Source organism: Rhinolophus hipposideros (assembly GCF_964194185.1).
Source record: "Rhinolophus hipposideros genome assembly, chromosome: 4".
Classification (NCBI taxonomy): Eukaryota; Metazoa; Chordata; class Mammalia; order Chiroptera; family Rhinolophidae; genus Rhinolophus; species Rhinolophus hipposideros.
This window is the reverse complement of record NC_138050.1, coordinates 29,843,440-29,854,023: the sequence shown is the minus strand read 5'-3', so window position 1 is coordinate 29,854,023 and position 10,584 is coordinate 29,843,440.

Here is a 10,584-nt window from a genome sequence, read left to right as displayed (position 1 = left end):
GCTGCTTTTGTTTCGTATCTGTAAAGGAGGACACATTCTATAGACGTTTGGTTTCTACTGTATTGCTTATTTTCTTTATTGCTTATTTCTACATCTATCACGACTATTGTCTTCTTTCAGTGTGATGTATTTAAGGGTATAGCATACTTTGTTCCTTAATGATTAACATTCTAACAGATGGTCAGGAAGACAACTTCCATCACTTAATAAATTCTATCAATCTTCTTATATGTACCACAGAAAGCAGAGTCATCCTTATAGAGTCTTTTCCTGTAACACATTCAATATTTTACGTCCAGTTGCCGAATCTCCTAACTTTGCATTGTTAATAGATAATAACTTACTTGTAACAGCAGAGATATATGATCAGTATATAGTAGTCTGGTTAGTACTTTTTTTCTCATTATTCACTTTTTAAATGAAGTATTGATTATATGTATGGACAGCACTGGCTGTCTTGGAACTCTACTCATGTTGGCATGCCTTCAGGAGGTACTTTTAACATACCTCTCAAGTGTTAGGGACTGTGCTTGGTCACTTTTCTCCTCATTTTCTATTTCTTACCTCATGGTCTTCTTTTCCCTCCCTATTTCTCTGACCCTGTACTGTTTTATCCATATTTTTTTCCCCACATCCCTTTAATTTTGTCCTTTCTCTTTTTTCTTATTTTCACTCTTCCATTTATTATTTATTCTGTATTTCTCTATAATCGTGCCTTTAGATTTCCATAACGTGACACTTCAATTATAATAATTACACTCATTCCTCTTCCCACTTTCACAGGGGTTGTTAGGCTTCTGATCTATTTAAGCTTGTTATTCCGACCACATGAGAGCCCCTTCTTCCTACTTTGCTGGTCCCACTTCTGGCGGGTGAGATTACTGAGGGTGGACTTTGGAGGCAATTCCTAGTGTCAGTGTCTGGGATATAGGGTTCCCTAGTCAATGAGGAAGGTGTAGCTTCCTGAAGACCAAGATGAGAAGTGTAAATCACAGTGTGAGAACAATAGGGTGGGGAAACTTTAACAAACACCATGAAAGGCTGGTGATTCCAAGTGGGAGGTAAGATGCAAGATGTGGAGAAAGTCTGAGAGCTGGTGAACAAGAAACCAAAACAGCTAGCTTTATGGTTTCTGTTCTAGTTACCTATTGCCATGTAATAAAGCACCCCGACTTTAGGGGCCTAAAACAACAAAAATCAGTTGTTATTATTATCTCTTACAGTTGTGGGGGTTGATTTGGCTTTGATAGGCAATTCTTGCTAGGGGTCTCTCATGTAGTTGTAGTTGGATGGTTGCTAGGGCTGGAATGTGAGGTTAATGCTGGCTGTTGGCTCAGACTTCAGCTGGGGGGGGGTCAGTCAGCGCACATATGTGTGTCTTTTTCATAGAGTCGAGGCTTCCTCACAGCATGGCAGCTGGGTTCCAAAAGCAAGTATACAAAGAAAAGCCAAGAGTAAATTGCATTATCTTTTAAGATCTAGTTTTGGAAGTCTGCTGCACTCTATTGGTTTCATAATCACAAAGGGCCACCCAGGTTCGAGGGGCAGAGCTATAGATTCTACCTCTTGATGGAAGATGACAAAATCCACTGTCGAAAGAGTATGTGGGTTGGGAGATACTCTTGTGGCCATCTTTGGGGGATATAGTCCACCACAGTCTACCTTCTGTCCACAATGCCTCACATCTCTCCCACATGCAAAATGCACTCCCCCCCTTGCCAAGACCTCCTAGTCTCAATGCTTTAATGCATCAGGGCAGGTCAGGAGGGAACACAAACAGGATTTCCCTCATAACTCTCTCTGTCATGCTGGGACTCCCATCCCTATTCCTTTGATTTTAAAGAGTGGGTTTCTCTTGGATCTTTCTCTGTCTGTGCAACTTAAGCAGTTCTGAGTTTCATGTTATCCTGAGTCTGTACCAAGAGATGTGGAAGGAAAAAGAACTCAGGACACTCACCCACAATCTTATCAATCTTTCTTGAAGTTTTGAGTTCCCTCCCGAACCGACCTGCTATTATTTCCTTCCAGAGTCCTTATTAGTTGCTTTCCATATTCTGAACAGGGTTTTTAGATGTAATCAGTGGGTGAGAGACTGGAATCTGCTCACTGCATCTTTACTGGAACCAGCCCCAGAAGCCATTTCTTAATTTGAGATTTGGTTGCCATCTGAGAATGAGAGACCATTTTATTTTCACACTTTGCAGGTCCTGTTTGGTTTTTAACTTATCTTTATACTCTCATTTTATAGTAGGCAGCTGGAAGAGGCCAGGTGGCCACTCTGCCTAGAGGTGTCTTCAGCTAGATCACACAGTTCATTCGTACATTTTCTGTTTTCCAACTTACCAGGGGTGTCAATGTTGCTAAACTTCTCACCACTACAAAAACATGTCTTTTTTTTTTCCAGATTCCAATAACATTTTCCTCATATTTATGTCAGCCTTTGTGAACAGACTTTTCAAGGCCAGTCCCAGAGCCCGTGCACACGTTTTAGGTTTTTATTACAGAATCAGCCACTCTGGTTCCAAAAATGTGTTATCCGTTCAAGTTTGATTAGAGAAGCAAAACAACTTTAGGTGAGACAGGGAATGTATAGAAACATATGTGATTGAAACATATGTGATGATGGGAGCCGGTGAAGCAGCCTGTGTACCTGCTGTCCCTGTGTCAAGACTTGGGTCCATAGTCAGCAGGACAGGCTGGCTTCACGAGGGGAAGATGGCCGTGAAGTGGAGATGTGAAGAGAGCAAACACACTGGAATCTGTGCAAATGGACTAGAACTCATGTGTCCCACATCGGTCTGTCATTCCTCCAACTTCCATGATGCAGGTGACCTGCAGAAGAGCTGGGCCACTTGGCTATGGAGGTAACTACAAACCTGACAAGGATTCAGGGGAGCTGAAGAAGTAGTTGGAGGAACTGTAGGCTGAGTGTCTGCCCCATATCAGCGGATGCACGGCATTATGTATGAGCTATGACAATGCCGACCCTACACTGACCTTCTGACTACAAACATGGCTGCCATCTCACTTCTGCTTTCCAGATGCTGCTCAGATCTTCTGGAACACAGTTCCAGTCTAACTGCACTGACGTGCTACAAAGCCACCACAGTTCCAAAGCCCTGGCCAGGCATTAGGAGTAGAGCCTGAGAATGCACAGTATTTGTCTATCTGTAATGGCCGAGACTGCCCATTGAAGGATTTGTGTGAATCAGGTGCAAAGAATTCACACAAAGGTAGGGAACATTAGTGCATATAAATCAGTGACACTAGATAACTAACAAATAAAAATGAATACAGGTCAGAATAAATTTTAACAAAATAGTATTGAAATGATTATTAAAACTTTTCCAGCATATCCCAAAAGTAATCATTAAGATATTAATAGGTTTTCTGTGTTAGTTTGCTAGGGCTGCCATAAGGAAGTGCCACAGACTGCTGGCTCAACAGAAATTTATTTTCTCACAGTTCTGGAGGCTTGAGCTTTGAGATCATGGGCGCTGGCAGAGTTGAGTTTTTTCTGAGGCCTCTCTCCTTGGCTTGCAGATGGCTGCCTTCTTGCTGTGTGTTCACATGGTCATCTCTCTGTGTGTGCATGTGTTTGGTGTCTCAAAGTCCCAACTCCTCTTCTTATAAAGACTTCAGTCATTGGATTAGAGCCCATTCTGATAACTCCACTTTACCTTAGTGACCTCTTTAAAGGTCCCATCTCCAAACACAATCACATTTGAGGTACTGGGGGTTAGGACTTCAACATATGAATTCGGAAGGGAATACAATTCAGCCCACAACATTTTCTGTCGTACAATAAGGTATGAAACATGTTACATGCTTATTTTCTTCTTGGAGATTCACAAAATACAACTGTATATGAAAGACTACACAGTCTTGAAAAATATCCAGTCTTCATCGTTCACACACCCACTGCTTTGTACATTATTGATAATCCTAACCTATTATCTTTTATATGTTGGCTGGTAATACCGAACTATTGCATGGTACTCCTCTCTGCCAGCTGGTGCTGGTGATCAGGAAGGGAAGATGGATGTGAGGCACAGGATAGCAACCACAAACTGGACCTGGGTCTGTCTCTCATCAGACCCCGTGTTGGTCTCTCACCACTTACAAGCCTCAAATTTTGAAGATTCTTGGTGAGTTGCTATAGCGATCAGCGTTGAAAGAATTGGGTTTGTAAGTTGCCAAGAGGGTTGGCCCTTGCCACATGGAAGTGTGCCTTCCACGTGTCCCAAGGGAACATTCCAGGTTGCTAGGGAACTGGAGTTTCCTTGCTCCCCTAAAGCTGCTGGCCAGGGCGAGTAGCCTCTAACCTGACGCAGCTGCTGCTCTCCTCTTTGTATTCTTGGTCTTTGCCGGAGAGAAAAAGAGCAGAGCTGTGGATGGTGCTGGACTGTGACAGGCAGCTGGGCAAGGATCCATCCAGGAAGGTGTGGGCAGGTGTGAGTGGGTAAGGATGGCTGATAAGTGTTACTGGCTTTGCACAGTCAGCTGGTTCTCCAGTGGCAGTGGAAGCAGGAGCCCCTGCCACATCCTAGCTCCAGATCCCACAGCAGCCGTCCATGTACACCACCTACTCAGGCCTCTCCCGGCTGCCGCCGACTTTCTGCTTCCTGCTCTTACCCTTCCAACCCAATGATCAGGTCAACTGTCCCAATTATCAGGTCCACTGTTGTAGCTCAGCGTTTGGCTTTCTTTTTTTTTTTTTTTTTCTTTTCTAATTTTATTTTATTTTATTGGGGAATATTGGGGAACAGTGTGTTTTTTTCCAGGGCCCATCAGCTTCAAGTCATTGTGCTTCAATCTAGTTGTGCAGGGCGCAGCTCACTGGCCTATGTGGGAATGGAACGACAACCCTGTCATTAAGAGCTCGTGCTCTAACCAACTGAGCCATCCGGCCGCCCCTAGCTTTCCTTCTTGACTATGGTTAGGTTCTTCTTTCCCAAGGTCCTGGGTCTCATTTTGAATAATTCCTGTGGCTCTGACCTTGCAAGAATTTTCTGAGTCAGACCCTAGACCCACTTCCACGCTTTAGCCAAGGGAAGATTCTCACTGCTCCCAGACACCTGTGGATGCAGATGGTTCTGTCTACTCTTGTAGTTCTTGTCGCGAATCATTTCCAGGTACCCGGGATAGGATCTGTTAGCTTCTAATATCAGCTATGCTTTAACACTGGGGTGTTGGCAGATTAGTGAAGATTGTATTATTTTAACAAAGAGTACATCTCTGTAGTAACTGGCCCAGCATGTTAGAACAGTCACAGCAGCTCCCCGTGAACAGGGCACCGGGGCACGTTGCTTTGTATCCATCATCTCCACTCCTCACCACAACCCTGAGATACAGCATCCAGTTCCAGTTCTATAGATGAGAAAATTGGCCTGCAGAGAGCAACTTCACACAGCTCGGACATGTCAGAGCATTGACTTGGGCCCCCGATTCCAGGGCCAGGGCCCTCACACAGGTCTTAACAGAGATGCTGGTTTATGTTAAAAGCAGCCTAAGTGCAGCCTAAACAGCCTAATTGTCCTCGTTCTCTGCAGACTTACTGCATTTTCCTCTAAATCCCAATTCAAAAGTTTGCTCAGTAGCCTCTGTCAGAATGTTCCCCTTGATACTCGGTACCTTCAGTTGCACTAAAATAGCTCCTACAGTGAACCCCACTCCCCGAATTGCTTTGAGAAATATATTGTTTCTAAATTAAAAGTGTGACATAATGTGAGAGGAAGTATCGATGCCTTTCTCTCCCTGCCTTGGCTTTAATCTGTATGTCTGCAGCTTTTATTCAGAATCTCCCTTTCTCCTCTGCCTCGGACAGACTGCCCCCTGCATCTCACAGAATGTGTTTGCATTTTAAGCCTACATCCTTTAAAACTGTATTTATATCTTTTCTTTATGTATTTTAAGAACGAAATAATACATTTAAAGACATACCAATTTAGCTCATAGTCTTAAAATATGTGCAAAATTATGGAGATTGTCTCAGTGGCATTTATTAAGTAGAATTTGGCATTTCTGTTTCATGGTACTAGGAGAGGGCAAGTGAAATAATTTCTAATCCTTTAAGACATAGTTTACAAAGCAGTTTTACAAATGGTTTCTTATTTGATCCTTAAGAACCTCTAAGTTAGTATTTTACCGAAGAGGAAACTGGCTCATAGGGGCAAATGACTTGCGTGGTCCTGCAGCTGAAGGAGAACGGAGGTCTTCAGAGCTTTGACTACACCACATGCTAAATTTATTTACCTTTTATCCAGGCTGACTACTGACTTCTCCTGTGGACCACTGTGCTATGATGAAAGAAAACCTTTGTAGTTCCCATGTCCCCAAATTACACCGAGAATTCTGGGCTGTGAACACACCTTTGCTGGCTATAATGTGATGGAGATATGGCTGAAATGACCATGAGGAGAGCTTCTGAAGCCTCCTTTGTCCCCTTGAGTCTGGGAGATGGAACACACAGTCTCTTCCTCCAGCTTTTTCGTCTCCTGAGTGCAACAAGTAAGGAACATCCATTCACATCGACTGCAGAAGGAATCACCAGGTCAGTAGAGTTCAGAGACGACACACGACCCCGCTCTCCAGAAAGCTGCTCATTTCCTTGCTACTGCCAGAGAGGAAAGAAAGAATCTCAAATCTAATCTCTGGATCCAAGGATTAAAGACTCATCCTGGTATAGGATCCAGCCTGATAGCTGTGTCTCTTTTGTTGCTTTTGTCCGTGTTAAGTGAGACTTACAAAGAGCAAATGAGCCATGCAAAGATCTGGAAAAGAACATTCCAGGAAGAGGAAATGGGAAATAGAAAGACCTAAATAAAGAGAGAATGACAGGATGAATTTTAGAAACAGAAAAGAGACCAGTGTGACTAAAGCAGTTTTTAGCCAACTTTTCTTGCAAGGAGCCAGGTAGTAAATATTTTAAGCTTTTGTAGGCCATCCAGGCTTGGTTGCAACTACTCAGCTGTTGTAGCACAAAAGTCACCCTGGATAATACATACATGAATGAGTGTGGCTGTGTTCCAATAAAATTTTATTTATGGACACTGATATTTGAATTGCATATCAGTTTCACATGTGACTAAATATTGTTCTTCTTTTGATTTTTTCCCCAACTGTTTAAAAATGTAAAAACCATTCTTAGCTCAGGGACTGTACAAAAACAGGCAATCAGCTGAATTTTGCCTGGGGGTTTGTAGTTTGCTGACCCCTGGGCTGAAGCATAGTGAGTGAGTGGGAAAGAAAGTAGTTCCAGGTAAAATGAAATAGAGTTAGGTAGGCACTGCCAGACCATCTGCAGAAGTTCTGTAGGCTGTTGAAGGGAGTGTGGATTTTATTCTAATTGCTATGGGGATGCCTGAAGGGCTTTAGGCAGGAAAGTCACATGATATGTTTTAATAATACTCTGTTGCATCTGAGTCCAGAATGGACTGTCAGGAAACAAAAGTAGAAGCAGATACCAGGAAGGAGCCTGCTCCAGCAGACCAGGCAGAGAAGATAAAATTCTAAAATGGGAATTAGATCCCCAGCCTCAAAGGGAATGACATAGTGGAGTGATGGGGGTTTAAGCGCCCAACAGAGTGCCTGGTACACAGTAAGTACTCAGCAAATGTTAGCTCTCTATGCTTCCCTTCCTTCTTTGATGGTAAAAAGGCTGGGAATATTGGTTTGGTCCAAATCTCTCACCACTCTCAGAAAAATGGGTCATTCTACTAAAAATAGGTCAGATAATATCATTAAAAGAGAGCAGACCTATGCTTCAGTTTTGTTAATAACCCTGTGATAGGATATGTGGGTGTGTGTTTATATTTTTGTTGAGCCACATGAAATAGCTAAACATGTTCTACTGTTTAAGGTTTGCCAAGATCATTGGACTTATTGTTGCTCTGAAAAACACATTCAGTTTTAATCTATTTAGTTGTCATCATTAAAAGTACTAACGTGTCAAAAAGGTTTAGAAAAATTATCGTTAGGTAAAGAGAGAAAAAACAAACTTACCTGGTCATTTTGTCATCATTAACAAACAAAACTAGTCTTAATGTGTCATTCTGTTTCCCCCCAATCTCTTGATCTCTTCTGACATTGAATAAGAATAAAGATGTAAGAAACACCAAAGTCAGGAATTTGCCTGATATTGGCAAATTATCAACTTGGAAAAAGGGATAAATCATCCAAGACCACATAGGACCATGAAGTTGAGATGAGGTATGTTTATAGGATATATATATATATCTCATTACATATCCATATATATGGTATGTTTTTCTTCTCTGGCTCCTTTTAAGATTTTTCTTTTATCATGTGTTTTCAGAAACTTGTTTATGATATGCCTTAGTATGTTTTATTGTAGTGTGTTTTATTGTTTGTTGATTGATTATCCTGTCTAAGGTTTGTTGAGCTTCTTACATCTGTGGCTTTCATTACACTTGGAAAATCTTTGGTCATTATTTCTTCAAAGATTTTTTTCTGGTCTCCCCTCTCCTCTCTTTTTGGGACTTCAGTTATATACGTGTCAGATTGCTTTGCATGTCCCAGAGGTCACTCAGTCTCTGTTTATTTTTTCTCGCAGTCTCTTTTTATCTTTGTGCTTCATTTTGGATAGATTGTATTGCTATGACCTCATATTTCCTGGTCGTTTTCATTTAGTCTGCTGCTAATCCTATCCAATGAATTTTTTTTAAATAAACTTTTATTTTAGAAAAGTCTTAGATTTACAGAAAAATTGCAAAGAGAATACAGAGAGTTCCTGTATATGCCTCAGCCAGTTTTCCCTATTGTTAGCATTTTACCTTACTGTGCTACATTTGTTTCAACTAATGAACCAAAACCAATGCATTACTGCTAACTAAAGCTCATACTTCATCCAGGTTTCCTTAGTTTTTACCTAATGTTCTTTTCCGCGTGTAAGATGTCAAATCATATATATTAGGTTTACTTTTGCACCAACTAATAGTTATCATATATCCTTAGGCTCCTCTAGATTGTGACAGTTTCTCAGACTTTGTTTTTGATGAGCTTAACCGTTTTGAGGAGGTATTTTGTGGACTGTCCCTCAGTTTAGATTTGTCTGATATTTTCCTCATGGGTAGACCAAACGTATTAGATTTTTATTGCTGCAGTAACAAATTACTACAACTTTAGTAGTTTAAACAACACAAATTTATTACTTACAATTCTATAGGCCAGAAGACTGACTTGAGTCTCATTGGGCCAGAATCAAGGTGTCAGCAAGGCTGTGTTCCTTTCTGGAAGCACTGGGGAGATTGTTTCCTTGCCTTCTCCAGCTTCCAGAGGCCATCTACAACTCCCTGGCTCATGGTCCCTTCCTCCATCTACAAACCCAGCAACTCTTTCCGATCCTTCCATCTCTCTGACACTTTCCCCATCGTTACATCTCTCTTTCTCTCTCTTTGACCACAGAGCCAGTAAGGATAGATTGTATCCACTTTTAAGGACTCATGCGATTAGGTTGGATCCACCCAGAAAATCCAGGATAATCTTCCCATCTCAAAATCCAGTATCCTTAATTTCATCTGCAGTTCCTTTTGTCATAAGGTAATATATACAGGTTCTGGGGTTTAGAACCTGGACATTTTGGAGCCATTATTCTGCCTACCACATTGGTGTTACAAGTTTTGGGGAGGAAGACCACAGGGGTAAAGTGTCATTCTCATCACATCATATTAAGTGTCCATGCTGTCAACATGATTTATCACTGGTGATGTTAATTTACCTGTCTGAGGTCGTGTTTGTAAGGTTTCTCCATTGTAAAGTTCCTTTCCCTCCTATTTCCTTCTTTGGAAGAAGACACTATGTGCATTCCACCCTTAAGGGGTGGGAGTTATGTTCTACTTTCTTGAGGGAAGAGTACCTATATAAAATTATTTACAACTCTTCTATACGGGTTATTTCTCTCTCTCTCTCTCTCTCTCTCTCTCTCTCTCTCTCTCTCTCTCTGTCTCTCTCTCATCATTGATTTATATCAGTATGGGCTCATAGACACTTATACTTTGCTATAATCTAATACTTCTTTATTTGCTTGTTCAAATTGTTTCAGCAGCATAGGCCTTTCAGCTGGCTCCTGTATCCCTTGGACACATAGCCTTCATTTTGTTTTTTGAGGACTTCCTTACATTCTGGCACCAGGCTTACCTTCCATATTCCCAGCCCCAGCCCTAGAATCCATCAGTTCTCCAAGGAGCCCTGGCTTCTTTGATTAGAGACTGGCTTTAGAAACCAACATCTGGGTCTGGGTTCATCCAGTGAAACTTTCCTTTCAGCTGGTATCCTTTTAATCTTAGAAATTTCATTTGGTTCTTTTCAATAGCTTCCATTTATTTCTTCACTAGGTTCATATTTTCCTCTAAATAGGTGTTCACAATTATAACAGCTTTTGACAAACGTCCTTCTCTGTTAATTCCATCATCTGTGGCTTTTATTTGTGTCCTTTCCTATTGATAGTTTTTTTTTTCCTTGATTATGGATCATGTTTTCTTACTTCTTGACATATATAGTTATTTTTTGTTGCATTGTAGACATTGTGTATTTTATGTTGTTGAATGTCTGGATTTTTGTGTG